The sequence below is a fragment of the Budorcas taxicolor genome, chromosome 16, assembly GCF_023091745.1.
Source record: "Budorcas taxicolor isolate Tak-1 chromosome 16, Takin1.1, whole genome shotgun sequence".
Lineage (NCBI taxonomy): Eukaryota > Metazoa > Chordata > Mammalia > Artiodactyla > Bovidae > Budorcas > Budorcas taxicolor.
In genome coordinates, this window is record NC_068925.1 from 44703124 (window position 1) to 44716836 (window position 13713).

Genomic DNA, 13713 nt, shown 5'->3' on the forward strand with positions numbered 1-13713 from the left:
GGTACTGGGTTGCAGGGTGGGTGGTGAGCCAGGGAGCCAGGGATGAGGGAGGGAGGGGAAGGCAGGGTTGAAGGGGGCGGGGCCCCCAGGGACTTGGCTGGATGCTCAGAACCCAGGGAAGTCAGCACTAAGTGTTGGCAGCACTGGTCTCCTTTGGGTCCCAGGCATTGGGAAGCCATGAACAAGCCCCCTGCCTCCCAGAGCCAGAGGCAAGCCCTTAGTTGCACAGGCAGGACCGGTGAGGGCAATGAAGCTCTGACTCTAGATTGCTGGGATCCCCAGGACAGCTGTGACCAGCTTGAGGCATGCGGGGTTTTCTCAGTGCAGGGCGGGAGCGGGGAGCCCCTCCCCACCTCTTCCTTCCGTGTACTCCGGGAATTAGATGAGCTGGTCTCTCCCCAAACCTCTCCCTGGTGTGGGCCCTGCGAAGACAGAGGGCCCAGGTGCCCTCTCTGCAGCCTGGCCTTCCAGTGCGCTCAGCACTCAATTAACAGGTGAGCAAATGTGCCCACCATGACCGAGCAACTGCTCTTCCTTCTTGCCCTGGGGTCTTCACAAGCCTGGTAAAATACCATGATGTGGCATCAATGCCCACAGTTTAGGAGACCCAGAGACCTTGTGCACGTTGCCCAAGCCCACCCTGATAATGAGGGACAGAAAGGAGATTTAAGCCCAAGTTTATCAGGTGACACCAAGTAGCAACATCCTCGTGGGTCAGTCCCATGGACCAAGCACTGACTGGTGTCTTACTGACTGCAAGGCATCTAACCCTCACCATGGCTCTGGAGAATCCAGATCCACCGTATCGCAGCCACAGGGGCATCCAGAGAGCCCCTCATTGTGAAACCCATGAGTCATTCTGCAGCAAAATGTATGGCTTGCATGCAAAGCGTGAGGGGGAAGGGACTGGGTGGATAATTAAGATTGTAGCCTCACCTCAGTGGTCAGACATTTAGCCAAGTGAGTTTGTGCTAAATTCAAACACATTCTGTTTTCAGAGCTTTGGGGGCTTAGGGATTGACAATAATGGATTGTGAGTCTAGATCGCTCCCATTTTATAGATTACAAAATTGAGGCACAGAAAGGATCCAACTTTACGTGGGAATTGGTTGAGTTTGGGATTTACATACTTTTTTTGTTTGATTTTTTTGGCCATGTTGCATGTCCTACAGGATCTTAATTCCCTGATCAGGGATTGAACCTGGGCCCTGGCAGTGAAAGCACCAAATCCTAACCACTGGACTGCCAGAGAATTCCTTGAGTTGAGATTTAAATCAGACCATGTTGTCAGCTTCTGTGCTCCGCTGCCAGCTGTATCCCCAGCCCAGTAACTATGTAATAAGCACCTTTATACTACAGACTCAGTCTTACACCAGCCCCAAGAGATAGAAAACAAGCCCCTAGTTTTTTTCCAGGAGGAAACTGAGTCTCAGGAGGGTAATTTACCGAAGATGAGCAAGCCGGTAACTGACTGGCAGAGGCAGTTTCACCCGGTTCTGCCCGCTCCAAGCCCACGTTCTTTCCACTGGACGGCTAGATTGTGTCCTGGGTATACACGTAAAAGTTACAAAAGAGTAAATGCTTGTAAATACATACAGTGTACAGAAGGGTACCAGAAATCCTGGTGTTTTCACGCCCTCCAGTCCCATTCCGCACCCCACTCCAGTACTCTTGCCTGGAAAATTCCATGGATGGAGAAGCCTGGTAGGCTGCAGTCCATGGGGTCGAAAAGAGTCAGACACGACTGAGCGACTTCACTTTCACTTTTCACTTTCATGCATTGGAGAAGGAAATGGCAACCCATTCCAGTGTTCTTACCTGGAGAATCCCAGGGACGGGGGAGCCTGGTGGGCTGCTGTCTATGGGGTTGCACAGAGTCGGACACGACTGAAGCGACCTGGCAGCAGCAGCAGCAGCAGCAGTCCTATTCCGCCGAGGTTATCAGGGCTGACAGTCGGATATGAGTTCCTTCCTGGCAGGAGGGGCTACATAATCACAGGGCCCAGTGCAAAAAAAATATGGGGCCCTTTGTTCAAAAAAGATGAGGAATTTCAAGATGATGGTAGTAAACCAAGTGGGTCACAGAGACTTTCTGGATGCGGGGGTGGGGGTGTGTCTGTGTGCCACTGTCTGGTTCTTACACCCATGAACCCAGCTCTGCTCGCTGACCAGGGATCGAACCCAGGCCCCCTTGCATCGGGAGGGTGGAGTCTTAGCCACTGGACCACCAGGGAAGTCCCCTCTCTCTCTTTTTAAAAGGACCCCAGTCTTGTTGGGCTCAGGACTCCACTTTTATGACCTCATTTAATCCTTTTTTTTTTTTAAGTTTTAATTTGTTTTCACTGGAGGCTAATTACTTTACAATATTATAGTGGTTTTTGCCATACATTGACATTAATCAGTCACGGGTGTACATGTGTCCCCCATCCTGAACCCCCCTCCACCTCCCTCCCCATCCCATCCCTCTGGGTTGTCCTAGCCCACCAGCTTTGAGTGCACTGATTCATGCATTGGACTTGGACTGGTGATCTATTTCACATATGTAATGTACACGTTTCCATGTTATTCTCTCAAATCTTCCCACCCTCGCTTTTTCCCACAGAGTCCAAAAGTCTGTTCTTTACATCTGTGTCTCTTTTGCTGTCTTGCATTTAGAGTCATCGTTACCATCTTTTAAATTCCATATATGTATTTATTAATATATAGTATTGGTGTTTTTCTTCCTGACTTACTTCACTCTGAATAATAGGCTCCAGTTTCACCCACTTCATTAGAACTGACTCAAATGCATTCTTTTTGATAGCTGAGTAATATTCTATTGTGTACATGTACCACAAATTTCTTATCCATCTGTCTGCTGATGGATACGTAGGTTGCTTCCATGTCCTATCTGTTGAAAACAGCGCTGCAGTGAACATTGGGATACACGTGTCTCTTTCAGTTCTGGTTTCCTCAGTGTATGCCCAGCAGTGGGATTGCTGGGTCGTATGGCAGTTCTATTCCCAGTTTTTTAAGGAATCTCCATATTGTTCTCCATAGTGGCTGTACTAGTTTGCATTCCCACCAACAGTGTAAGAGGGTTCCCTTTTCTCCACATCCTCTCCAGCATTTATTGCTTGTAGACTTTTGATGGCTGCCATTCTGACTGGCATGAAATTGTACCTCACTGTGGTTTTGGTTTGCATTTCTCTGATAATGAGTGATGTTGAGCATTTTTTCATGTGTCTGTTAGCCATCTGTATGTCTTCTTAGGAGAAATGTCTGTTTAGTTCTTTGGCCCATTTTTTGATGGATGACCTCATTTAATCGTAATGACCTTAAAGAGTCTGTTTCCAAATACAGTCACATTGAGGGTTAGAGCTCAACATATGAATTTTAGAGGAGTACAGTTCAGTCTGTAACATCACCCAGACAGGAAAGCACACGAATCCTAAGTGTACAGCTTGATGAGTTTTCACAAACCATTACCAGCTGCATCTAGCTCAGGAAAGAGAACATGATAAGTGCCTAGAACACCGTCTCTCCAGGTTCCCTTCTAGGCACTTTCCATCCCCCCAAAGACTAACTGATACAAATCAGACTTGGCTGTGCTCACCCAAAAATGCATAGGAAGCCGGTCTACCTACACTGGGCTGTGGTGAAGGAAAGGACAGTGTTTAGAGCAGGTGCCCAGTATGGGCCAAGCACGGAGAACGCGCAGCTTGTGCTCAGAAGACCTGAACTCCCCAGTGGCTTTCGGGGGAGGCGCTTTGTATTTTTGGCTGCATCGGCTCTTAGCTGCAGCACACAGGATCTTTGTTTCGGCACACCGACTCCCTAGTGGTGGTTCATGGGCTCCAGAATGCAAGGGCTCAGTAGTTTGTGGCATGTGGGCTTAGCTGCTTTGCAGTGTGTGGGGTCCTCAGTCCCTGACCAGGGATTGAACCTGTGTCCCCCACATTGCACGGTGGATTCCTAACCACTGGATCACCAGGGAAGCCCCTGGGGAAGAATTTAAAGGCAAGGTAAGGGAGAAGGTCTCAGGGTGCCTGATCAGCTTGTGGACAGTCTTCTGATTGGTTGGGAGGTGAGGCAACTGGGTGGTATTTCAGGAGTCAGCATCATCAACCTTCAGGCTCCAACTGGTCTGGGGTCTAGGTACTGTTGGTCAGTAAGCAGTTAACTTCTTCCACCCGGTGGGGGGTTTAGCATCTGCAAAACAGCTCAAAGATATGGCTCAGTATATTATCTACAGTCCTTTAGGAGGAACTAAAGGTTCTTGACTTTGTTTTATGGCTAAACTATTAGTATTTTGTCTTGCTTGACTGTTTTCCTTTGTTTCTGCATTTTCTCACTTCTCTGGTTATGTTTGCTCTTTGAAACTCAGAGAAGACCTAAGAGGTTAAAACTTTGGTACACCTGGAGAAGGCAATGGCAACCCACTCCAGTATTCTTGCCTAGAGAGTCCCATGGATGGAGGAGCCTGGGCTACAGTCTATGGGATCTCAAAGAGTCGGACACGACTGAGCGACTTCGTTTTCACTTTCACTTTCCGTTCTCTGTAAGTACAGGGAACTACACTCCGTGCTCTGTGGTGACCTGAATGGGAAGGAAATCCAGCAACTACACTCCAATTAAAAAAAAAAAAACTTTGGTACAAATAAGAGGTAGGAGGGGGACACTGAAATCTGTTCCCAGGAAGGCCCCATGGGGTCCTTCTTGATTTTACAACCGCTATTGTGATTCTAACCTTATAGATTATTGTCTGATTTTAAACTTTTGTTTTAGCAAATGTATTTATTTTTAATTATTATTCTTAAAAACAAATTTTTTTGGTTGTGGTGGGTCTTTGTTGCTGCATGTGGGCTTTATTTAGTTGGAGTGAGCAGGGGCTACCCTCCTGTTGTGGGGTGCGGGCTTCTCATCGCCGTGGCTTCTGCTGTTCAGAGCACAGGTTCTAGGCGCGAGGGCTTCAGTAGCTGTGGTTCCCAGGCTCTAAAGCTCAGGTTCAGTAGTCGTGGCGCACAAGCTCGGAGGCCCATGGGGTCTTCCTGGATCAGGATCAAACCCGTGTCCCCTGCATTTTAAGGAGGACTCTCAACCACTGGACTGCCAGGGAAGCTCTGTTTTAAATTATTTTTTAATGTTTCTTGTTATTTATTCAGTGTTTTGGACGCCACTTCCAGCGTGTGGGATCTTAGTTTCCTGGACTAGTGACTGAACCCGAGACCCCTGCATTGGCAGGGTGGAGTCTTAACCACGGGACTATCAGAGGAGTCCCTGATTTTGAAATTTTTATATATTTATGTGTTCAGTGCTGTGTTATGAGTTCATCCATTTTTTAAAACATCATTTTATTTATTCAGTTAGTTTTGGGTCGTGCTGGGTCTTTGTTGCTGTGTGGGCTTTCTCTACTTGCGGTGAGCGGGGGCTTCTCATTGTGGGGGCTGCTGTTATTGTGGAGCACAGGGGCGAAAGCGCAGGCGCTTCAGTGGTCGCAGTTCCTGGGCTCTAGGACACAGGCTCAATAGTTGTGGCACAAGGGTTTTGTTGCTCCGAGGTTTGTGGGGTCTTCCAGGATCAGAGATTGAACCCATGTCTCCTGCACGGGCAGGTGGACTCTTTGCCACTGAGTCACCAGGGAAGCCCATGAGTTCATCCATTTTGTTGCACATAGAAAAAATCTGCTCGTTTCATCTCTGCGTCAGTGTCTACATGTGTAAAAGTCCACTTTAACTGTAGTTTTTTACCCATTCCATTGTAGATGGACATTTAGTTCGTTTCCTGTTCTGGGTCCTACAGCAACTGCAGAGAGCAAACAGGGACTGCGAAATGAAGGTCAGTCTCTGAGAATCTAACAGGTGAAGGAATCGGAATTCTTTAAAAAAATATTTATTTCTTTGGCTGCATTGGGTCTTAGTTGTGGCACGTGGGATCTTTCGTTGGCAGCACACAGACTCTCCAGTTCCAGTGTTCAGGCTTACTTGCTCCGCAGTGTGTGGGGGTCTTAGTTCCCCAACTAGGGATCAAACCCAAGTCCCCTGCACTGCAAGGCAGATTCTCAACCACTGGGCCAAAAAGTGCTTTTGTTTGATCTCTTGTGTTTATCTGCATCCATATTTTCCCCCTTCCCCAGCTCATTTAGTTCATCAGGAGCTCTGAGGGTGGGAAGCAGCAACAGTGCTTTTTAAAGTTCCCCATGCTTCCTGGATGGCTCAGTGGTAAAGAATCTGCCTGCCAATGCAGGAGACGAGGGCTTGATCCCTGGGTTGGAAAAATCCCCTGGAGGAGGAAATGGCAACCCACTCCAGTATTCTTGTCTGGGAAATCTCATGGACGGAGAAGCCTGGTGGGCTACAGTCCATGGGGTCTCAAAAGAGTTGGGCATGACTTAGTGACTAAACAATACTAGGTGATTCCAGTACCCTGCCAAGGCTGAGAATCAGTGATTCAGGCTTGGAATTTTAGAGCTGTGTGTTAGTGAGGCAGGGAGTTCCAGCCAGCCTGTGAGTGTTGCTTGGGTTATCTTGGTGGGCCCTGCATCAGGAACTGGGTTCTAAATGCCAGCCTCGGATCAGAAGGAAGATTGGAGGTGGTGGGGAGCAGGTGCTGCCTCCTGGAAACACCTTCAGGGTCCCTTCATCTGGCAACAGACTGCGAGCACTGTTTCTGTTGCTTGTTAGAAATGCAGATACCTGGATTCTTCCTCAGATCGAAGGTTCAGACTTTTAAGGAGTCCTGTGCACACACAAGTTTGAAAACCACTGATTTTAAAAGTCAGCAAGTTCAGGATCTGGAATCCAGAGCATGCACGAGATTCCTGCTGATGTTGCATATCATCATGGGGAGAGGCAGTGCCTCAGTTTCCTCATCTGTAAAATATGTCCCGTGGTCTCTCCTGCTGTTTCCAACAAGAGGTTCTGGTCCAGTTTGAACTAAAGTCTGAGTTAGTTGCAAATTGAAAGCTTTTAAGTTGCCATCACGTACAATGTTCAGTTCAGTTCAGTTCAGTCGCTCAGTCGTGTCCGACTCTGCGACTCCATGAATCGCAGCACGCCAGGCCTCCCTGTCCATCACCATCTCCCAGAGTTCACTCAGACTCACGTCCATTGAGTCCGTGATGCCATCCAGCCATCTCATCCTCGGTCGTCCCCTTCTCCTCCTGCCACCAATCCCTCCCAGCATCAGAGTCTTTTCCAGTGAAGTCCATTTTAGTTCTCTGATTCCTAGAATGTCGACGTTCACCCTTGCCATCTCTTGTTTGACCACTTCCAATTTGCCTTGATTCATGGACCTGACACTCCAGGTTCCTATGCAGTATTGCTCTTTACAGCATCGGATCTTGCTTCTATCACCAGTCACATCCACAACTGGGTATTGTTTTTGCTTTGGCTCCATCCCTTCATTCTTTCTGGAATTATTTCTCCACTGATCTCCAGTAGCATATTGGGCACCTAATGACCTGGGGAGTTCCTCTTTTGGTATCCTATCATTTTGCCTTTTCATACTGTTCATGGGGTTCTCAAGGCAAGAATACTGAAGTGGCTTGCCATTCCCTTCTCCAGTGGACCACATTCTGTCAGGGCTCTCCACCATGACCCGCCCGTCTTGGGTTGCCCTGTAGGCATGGCTTGGTTTCATTGAGTTAGACAAGGCTGTGGTCTGAGTGTGATTAGATTGACTAGTTTTCTGTGAGTATGGTTTCAGTGTGTCTGCCCTCTGATGACCTCTTGCAACACCTACCATCTTACTTGGGTTTCTCTTACCTTGGCGTGGGGTATCTCTTCATGGCTGCTCCAGCAAAGCACAGCCGCTGCTCCTTACCTTGGACAAGGCGGGTATCTCCTTACCGCCGCCGTTCCTGACCTTCAACGTGGGATAGCTCAAGACACTACAAAAATTTAGCTGGTGTGTTTCTTTATGGTTTCTTTCTTTTTCTTTTTTTTTTTTTTTTGGCTTTTACATATTTAATCTTATTTAGAGGTGCAAAAATTCTGACATCTAACAGACACAATGAATGAATGGATAAATGAACAAATAAATATAGTTAAGCTCTCCCTTGTTTGAGGATACCTCAGAACATATACTACATGACTTAGACACTGTGGCAAATGTTACTTGCTGATACTCAGTGTTGTTCTCACCCTTCTGAGCTCTCCCTTGTCTCAGACATTTCTCAGAGCCTGTTGCCAGCAGTACTGCAACCTAAGTTCTACCAATGAGAGGCACTGGTGTAAAACTGAAGGGAAAGGAAGAGGAGAAACCACTAGTCTCAGCAGTAGTAACCTCTTTATTCAATTAATGTATCGACTGGTTTTTGGCTGTTCTGAGTCTTTGTTGTAGTGGGTGGGCTTCTCATTGTGATGGCTTCTCTTGTTGCTGAGCACAGGCTCTAGGCTCACAGACTTCAGTAATTGCAGCATCCGGGCTCAGGAATTGTGGCGCTTGGGCTTAGTTGCTTCGGCATGTGGAATTTTCCCAGACCAGGGACTGAATTCATGTCACCTGCATTGGCAGGCAGACTTTTATCCACAAGCCACCAGGGAAGTCCCTGATGTGTTTCTAATAATGAGTTAGGGATCAAGGAGAATATTAGGGATATTTATTAGGAGGAAAATGCATAAGAAAAATAATTAAAGCAACCGTCCCATTAAGCAGTGTTATTGTAATGACCAAGGATCCCCCAAGTTTTGGAAATAAATTTTTTAAAATAAACATTTTACTTTGAAACAATTTTAGATTTACAGAAAATAAGGCACAGAGAATTCCTGTTTACCCTACATCTAGTGTCCACTTTTGCTAGCATCTGGTACAATCTTCATAATGAATAAACTGATATTACTACTAGAAAAAACTCTATATATTTTATTTTTAAATAGATTAATATTTTGGAAATCCATAGCAATTCCATATGTTCTAGCGATTTTTGTGGGGGAAATATACAAGGTCAACAAAATGTGTTGAGAAGCAACTTTAGGCTGGTTACTGCTTGCTCAGCACGGAAGCAGAAAAAGAGACCTGCTGATGTGGCCTCTTCCTATACTGCGTGGCTGTGCCAGGGGTCACTTGGGGCCATTTATACTAGCCGTTCTATAAAGTCATCAGCTAATGCAGTTGGTAATTTGGCGGATTGGAGTGAAGGGGCCAAATAAAAATGAAATATTGAACCCAACTCTCCTGCCCACTTTGCTATTTTTAAGGTCAAACTAGAGATCCATGTTCCTTGGGCTCCACTGCAGTGAATTTGGAAGTTGCAAGTTCATGATAAGCTGTTGATGTCTCTGCAAACAGAAAATCGAATCTCCAGACACAATCCCAGCTCAGCAAACCTTTCCGCAGCTGCAGGCAGGCCTCAAGGTCATAAAAGACCCTAACTGGTGATGGATGGCTGCCTGGGACTAGATCTAGTCATCAAGTCAACCCCAGAAAACCACGAGTTTTCCTTTAACCCCCTTATTCTTCCAGCATCATGTCTAAGCAAGTTGAAAGGAGGCAATCACACATCCCCTGGTGGCATCTGGCAATTCTCAGGGAACGTTCTGGCAACTTGGTGGGCAAGCGAGGGCTATGTTACGTGGATTTATGCTGAGACGTGTGATTTAGATGGGTGAACTTGGAAAGGTCCACTGGTGTTAGAATGGAAGAGCTCAAGTTGCTTAAAGAAATTCTTCCTACAGAAGGCACCGAGCAGCCGCAGCAGCACGCCCTGACGCACAGGCTGCTGACTCTGGCTTAGGTGCCGCAAGCCGTGAAGCCCCTATATACATATTATGAATTGCCGCATTCGATTCAAGCTTGTTGCTGTTGCTGTTCAGTCATTAAGTTGTGTCTGACTCTTTGTGACCTGATAGACTGCAGCAACCTGGGCCTCCCTGTCCTTCACTGTCTCCAGGAGTGTGCCCAAGTTCATGTCCATTGAGTTGGTGATGTTATTCAAAGCTATGTAGCGAATAATTCAGTTAAGTCAAGGAAAAGACAAAACACAGAAATGCTGCTATGCTCATAAATTTTGGGCTCAGATCTTACTTGGTTCTCCAAAAATTGAACACTTTTTATTTTTTAGAATTTTATTTACTTATTGATTTTTGGCTGTGTTGGATCTTTGTTGCTGCTTCGGCTTTTTCCCTCCTCTAGTTGTGAAGAGCAGGAGGCTACTCTGTAGTTGAGGCGCGAGGGCTTTGAATGGTGGTGGCTTCTCTTGTTGCAGAGCACGGTTTCTAGGGAGCCAGGGCTTCAGTAGTTGTGGCTCATGGGCTAAACTGCCCCGTGGCATGTGGAGTCTTCACCGACCATGGGGTCGAACCCATGTCCGCTGCTTTGGCAGGCAGATTCTTAGCCACTGGACCATCAGGGAAGTCCAATAAGCCATCTTTTAAAAATGCTCGTTTGCTCCTGTCCCTTCCTTGCTTGCACTCAACACTGGCTTTCCCTTTGCTCTTAGGATGAAGTCTAAAATTCCTAATGTGCCCTTTGTGGGTGACAAATGACATCCTTTGTGGGTGGCTTCTGCTCTCCTGGGCTCAGCTGGAGCTACTCACACCCTCCATCCCAAGGTTTTTGTCACAGTAACCTTCCAATTCCTTAGGCCACCCTAGGGCCTTTGCATAAGCACTTGCTCCTACTTTACAGTGACCCGTCTCATCTTGCCTTAAAGTTTTGTCTCCAACCTCAAGGGACTGTGACCCATGACTTCGAAGCCCTTTCAGGTGTGGTCACTGTGTACTCACTGGGTGCTTACCTAAGCCTGCCCTCCTGCTCTATGTAGCCCCCGGGGAGCAGGGACATCTATGTTCTGCCCAACATTGTAGCCCCAGTGCCTGGCACAGCCTGGTGCACTCTAGGGACACCACAATGCTTATTATGAAAATCTAGTTATGGATGAAGAAGACACACAGGAATCCTGTTTCTCGCCCCTCTTTCACCGTGATCTAGCCCACTCGCTATCACCTGCCAGATGGTTTGGGGGCTGAGAGCAGCTTCCCCCACTTTTACCCTCTGTAACAAAATGCCCTCAGAGCTGCTACCACAAAAAGCATTTTTGCAGGACTTTCCTGGTGGTCCAGTGGTTAAGAATCCGACTGCCAATGCAGGGGACATGGGTTTGATCCCTGGGAAGATTCCCCATGGCTCCAGGCAACTAAGCCCTCAAGCCCCAACTACTGAGCCTGCACTCTAAAGCCTGTGTTCTACAAGAGAAACCACCACCATGAGAAGCCCCCACATTGAAACTAGAGGATAGCCCCTGTTCACAACAAGGAAGACCCAGTGCAGCCCCCCTCCCCCACCAAAAAAAGCATTTTGCAGCAGTGGAGCCACTCCAGACCCCACAAACATCCTCTATCGGGGGGCTTCTGTCTCTGATTGCCCCTCAGGAGGGACAGGAGGTCCACTAGGTTCTTCCACTTATGTTGCGTGGAGTGGTCCAAGTGTCACACAGCTAGTAGGCAAGGTGGCTGGTATGCTGTCGGTGATTTTTCTTTCTAATCAGCACACCTTTTTTCTGACACACGACCTTATGTGCAGCCCAGACTATGAAAACTGAGCTTCTCTGCTGGACTTGGTGCTGAGCACCTGCTCACCTCCCTTTTCCATCCACCCACCCCCAAGTCCCTCCCTGGGGGCCGAATTGGGGTGGGGACCATCTCTTTACCAACATGACCAGGGAACTTGGATCCTCTGACCATCTTTCTATCCCCCCACATAAGCTGTCTGGGAACCAGGTGCAGGTATCCAAAGCTAAAGTCGGATCAAGGATTTTTGAAGGGAAAAAAACTCCCAAGACAAAAAAACAAACCCTAGATCACCTTCTTCTCCTTTCTAGAATGCAGCCAGGCAATGCATATAAAATGCTCTGGGTTCCTGATAAACTGTGATAGAACAAACCCCAAAACCTAAGAACAGTCTTTAGGTACAGAAGACGCAGGTTCCCACAAGATGCTTACCCCTGTCCCGATGCTAAAAAGCAGGAATCTAGATGCTTGGGAGTAAGGGAAGATCAGATTGCCTGCTTGTGCTCTCCGGGAAGGCACGCTGTAAGAGGGATGAGCAAGCATACTTGATACGGAAGAGGCCCGTGATAGTGTAGAGTGAGAAATAAAGTGACAGAATGCAGCAGGCAGAAAGATGCCATTTTCATAAAAGAAAATATGAAGATACGTATGTAGAAAAAAAAAGAGTAGATGCCAATATTTTAATTGTGAGATTATGGGTCATTTTCTTTTTGCTCACTTGTATTTGTAGATTTTCTACAATAAACTTATTTCCCTTTCATAAGGAGACAACAGAAGATGACATTAGTGAGGTGATAATAGCCACATCTAAATCCTTTTCAGAAACCAGGGTGGTGTCTCCCCACAGCCCTCTCAGCTGGGTCTCCTTGTCCCAGCGCAAGGCTGGGTGGGAGCTCTGAGCAGGGGGGCAGGTGTGACTTTTGAGGGAGCCTGGGGTTCTTCCTGGGCGTGCACTCGCAGGCTCCCTGGAGGAGAGGGCTGCTAAGAACTGGGCCCTTTGGCCTCCTGAAGTCACAGCCTCAGAGGACATCACAAGACCTCTGAGATCAGTGAACTCGGATGTGTCTGTGGCTCCATCTTCAGGGCTTCCCAGATGGCACTAGTGGTAAAGAGCCCGCCTGCCAATGCAGGAGATCCCGTGGAGCAGGGCATGGCAACCCGCTGCAATCTTCTTGCCTGGAGAGTCCTATGGACAGAGAAGCCTGGAGGGCTATGTCCTTAGGGTCACAGTCAGGCACGACTGAAGTGATGTTGCACACACACTTGGAGCAGCTTGGCCCTGCTGCCACACACGGTCGGCTGTGATCTGTGCGTGGTCAGAGTGAGTGGCTCAGGCCCATCCCTTCCCATCTGCCCTCAGGGCTGGTGAGACAGCCTGCCCTGCCATCCTCAGGGAGACAAGGACCCACCGACCACCCTCCCTACAGGTGCTAGGCCTGAATGAGTCCTTTGCCATAGTGTGGTGCTTCAGTCATCTCCAGATCAGCCCTGGATGGTGGGCCTACTTCAGAGTCAAATTGAAGCCCACAGAAATGCAGACTCTGGTCGCTGGGTAGCCTGGGCTCAGAACCTGTGCTGGGACACTCAGGAGGCCAGGCCCTGGGGTTCCCACCCAGGCCCCCAGCTCACTGGGGCATCTCCCATTGCTATGTCAGGGCCCAACGGGGCCAGTGTGTGGGCTGGGGGTCCACTGGTACACCTGGGGAGGCTGGTGCCAAGTCCACTTGCTGGGAGGATGGCTGGGCCAGTCTAAGTGGGCTTGGGGGGAAAACAAGGTCTCAGTCATGTGGGTGATCCAGGGCCAGATCAGGGGCCACTGGCTGGGAGGGGCAAAGAGCCGGTTGAACCCCTGCTCTCGCTGCTTACCCAGGGCCTCCTATCTCTGCTCCAGTTCACCCTCCTGCCCAGGCCCACCCAGGTAGCTGATTGTTGTTCAGTTGCTCAGTTGTGTTCGACTCTTTGCAACCCCATGGACTGCAGCACGCCACACTTCCCTGTCCTTTACCATCTCTGTTTGCTCAAACTCCTGTCCACTGTCGATGATGCCATCCAGCCATCTCATCCTCTGTCTACCCCTTCTCCTCCCCCAGACATCTGCCCTCAATCTTCCCCAGCATCAGGGTCTTTTCCAGAGTCAGCTCTTCACATCAGATTGCCAAAGTATTGGAGTTCAGCTTCAGTCCTTCCAATGAATGTTCAGGGTTGATTTCCTTTAGGATTGACT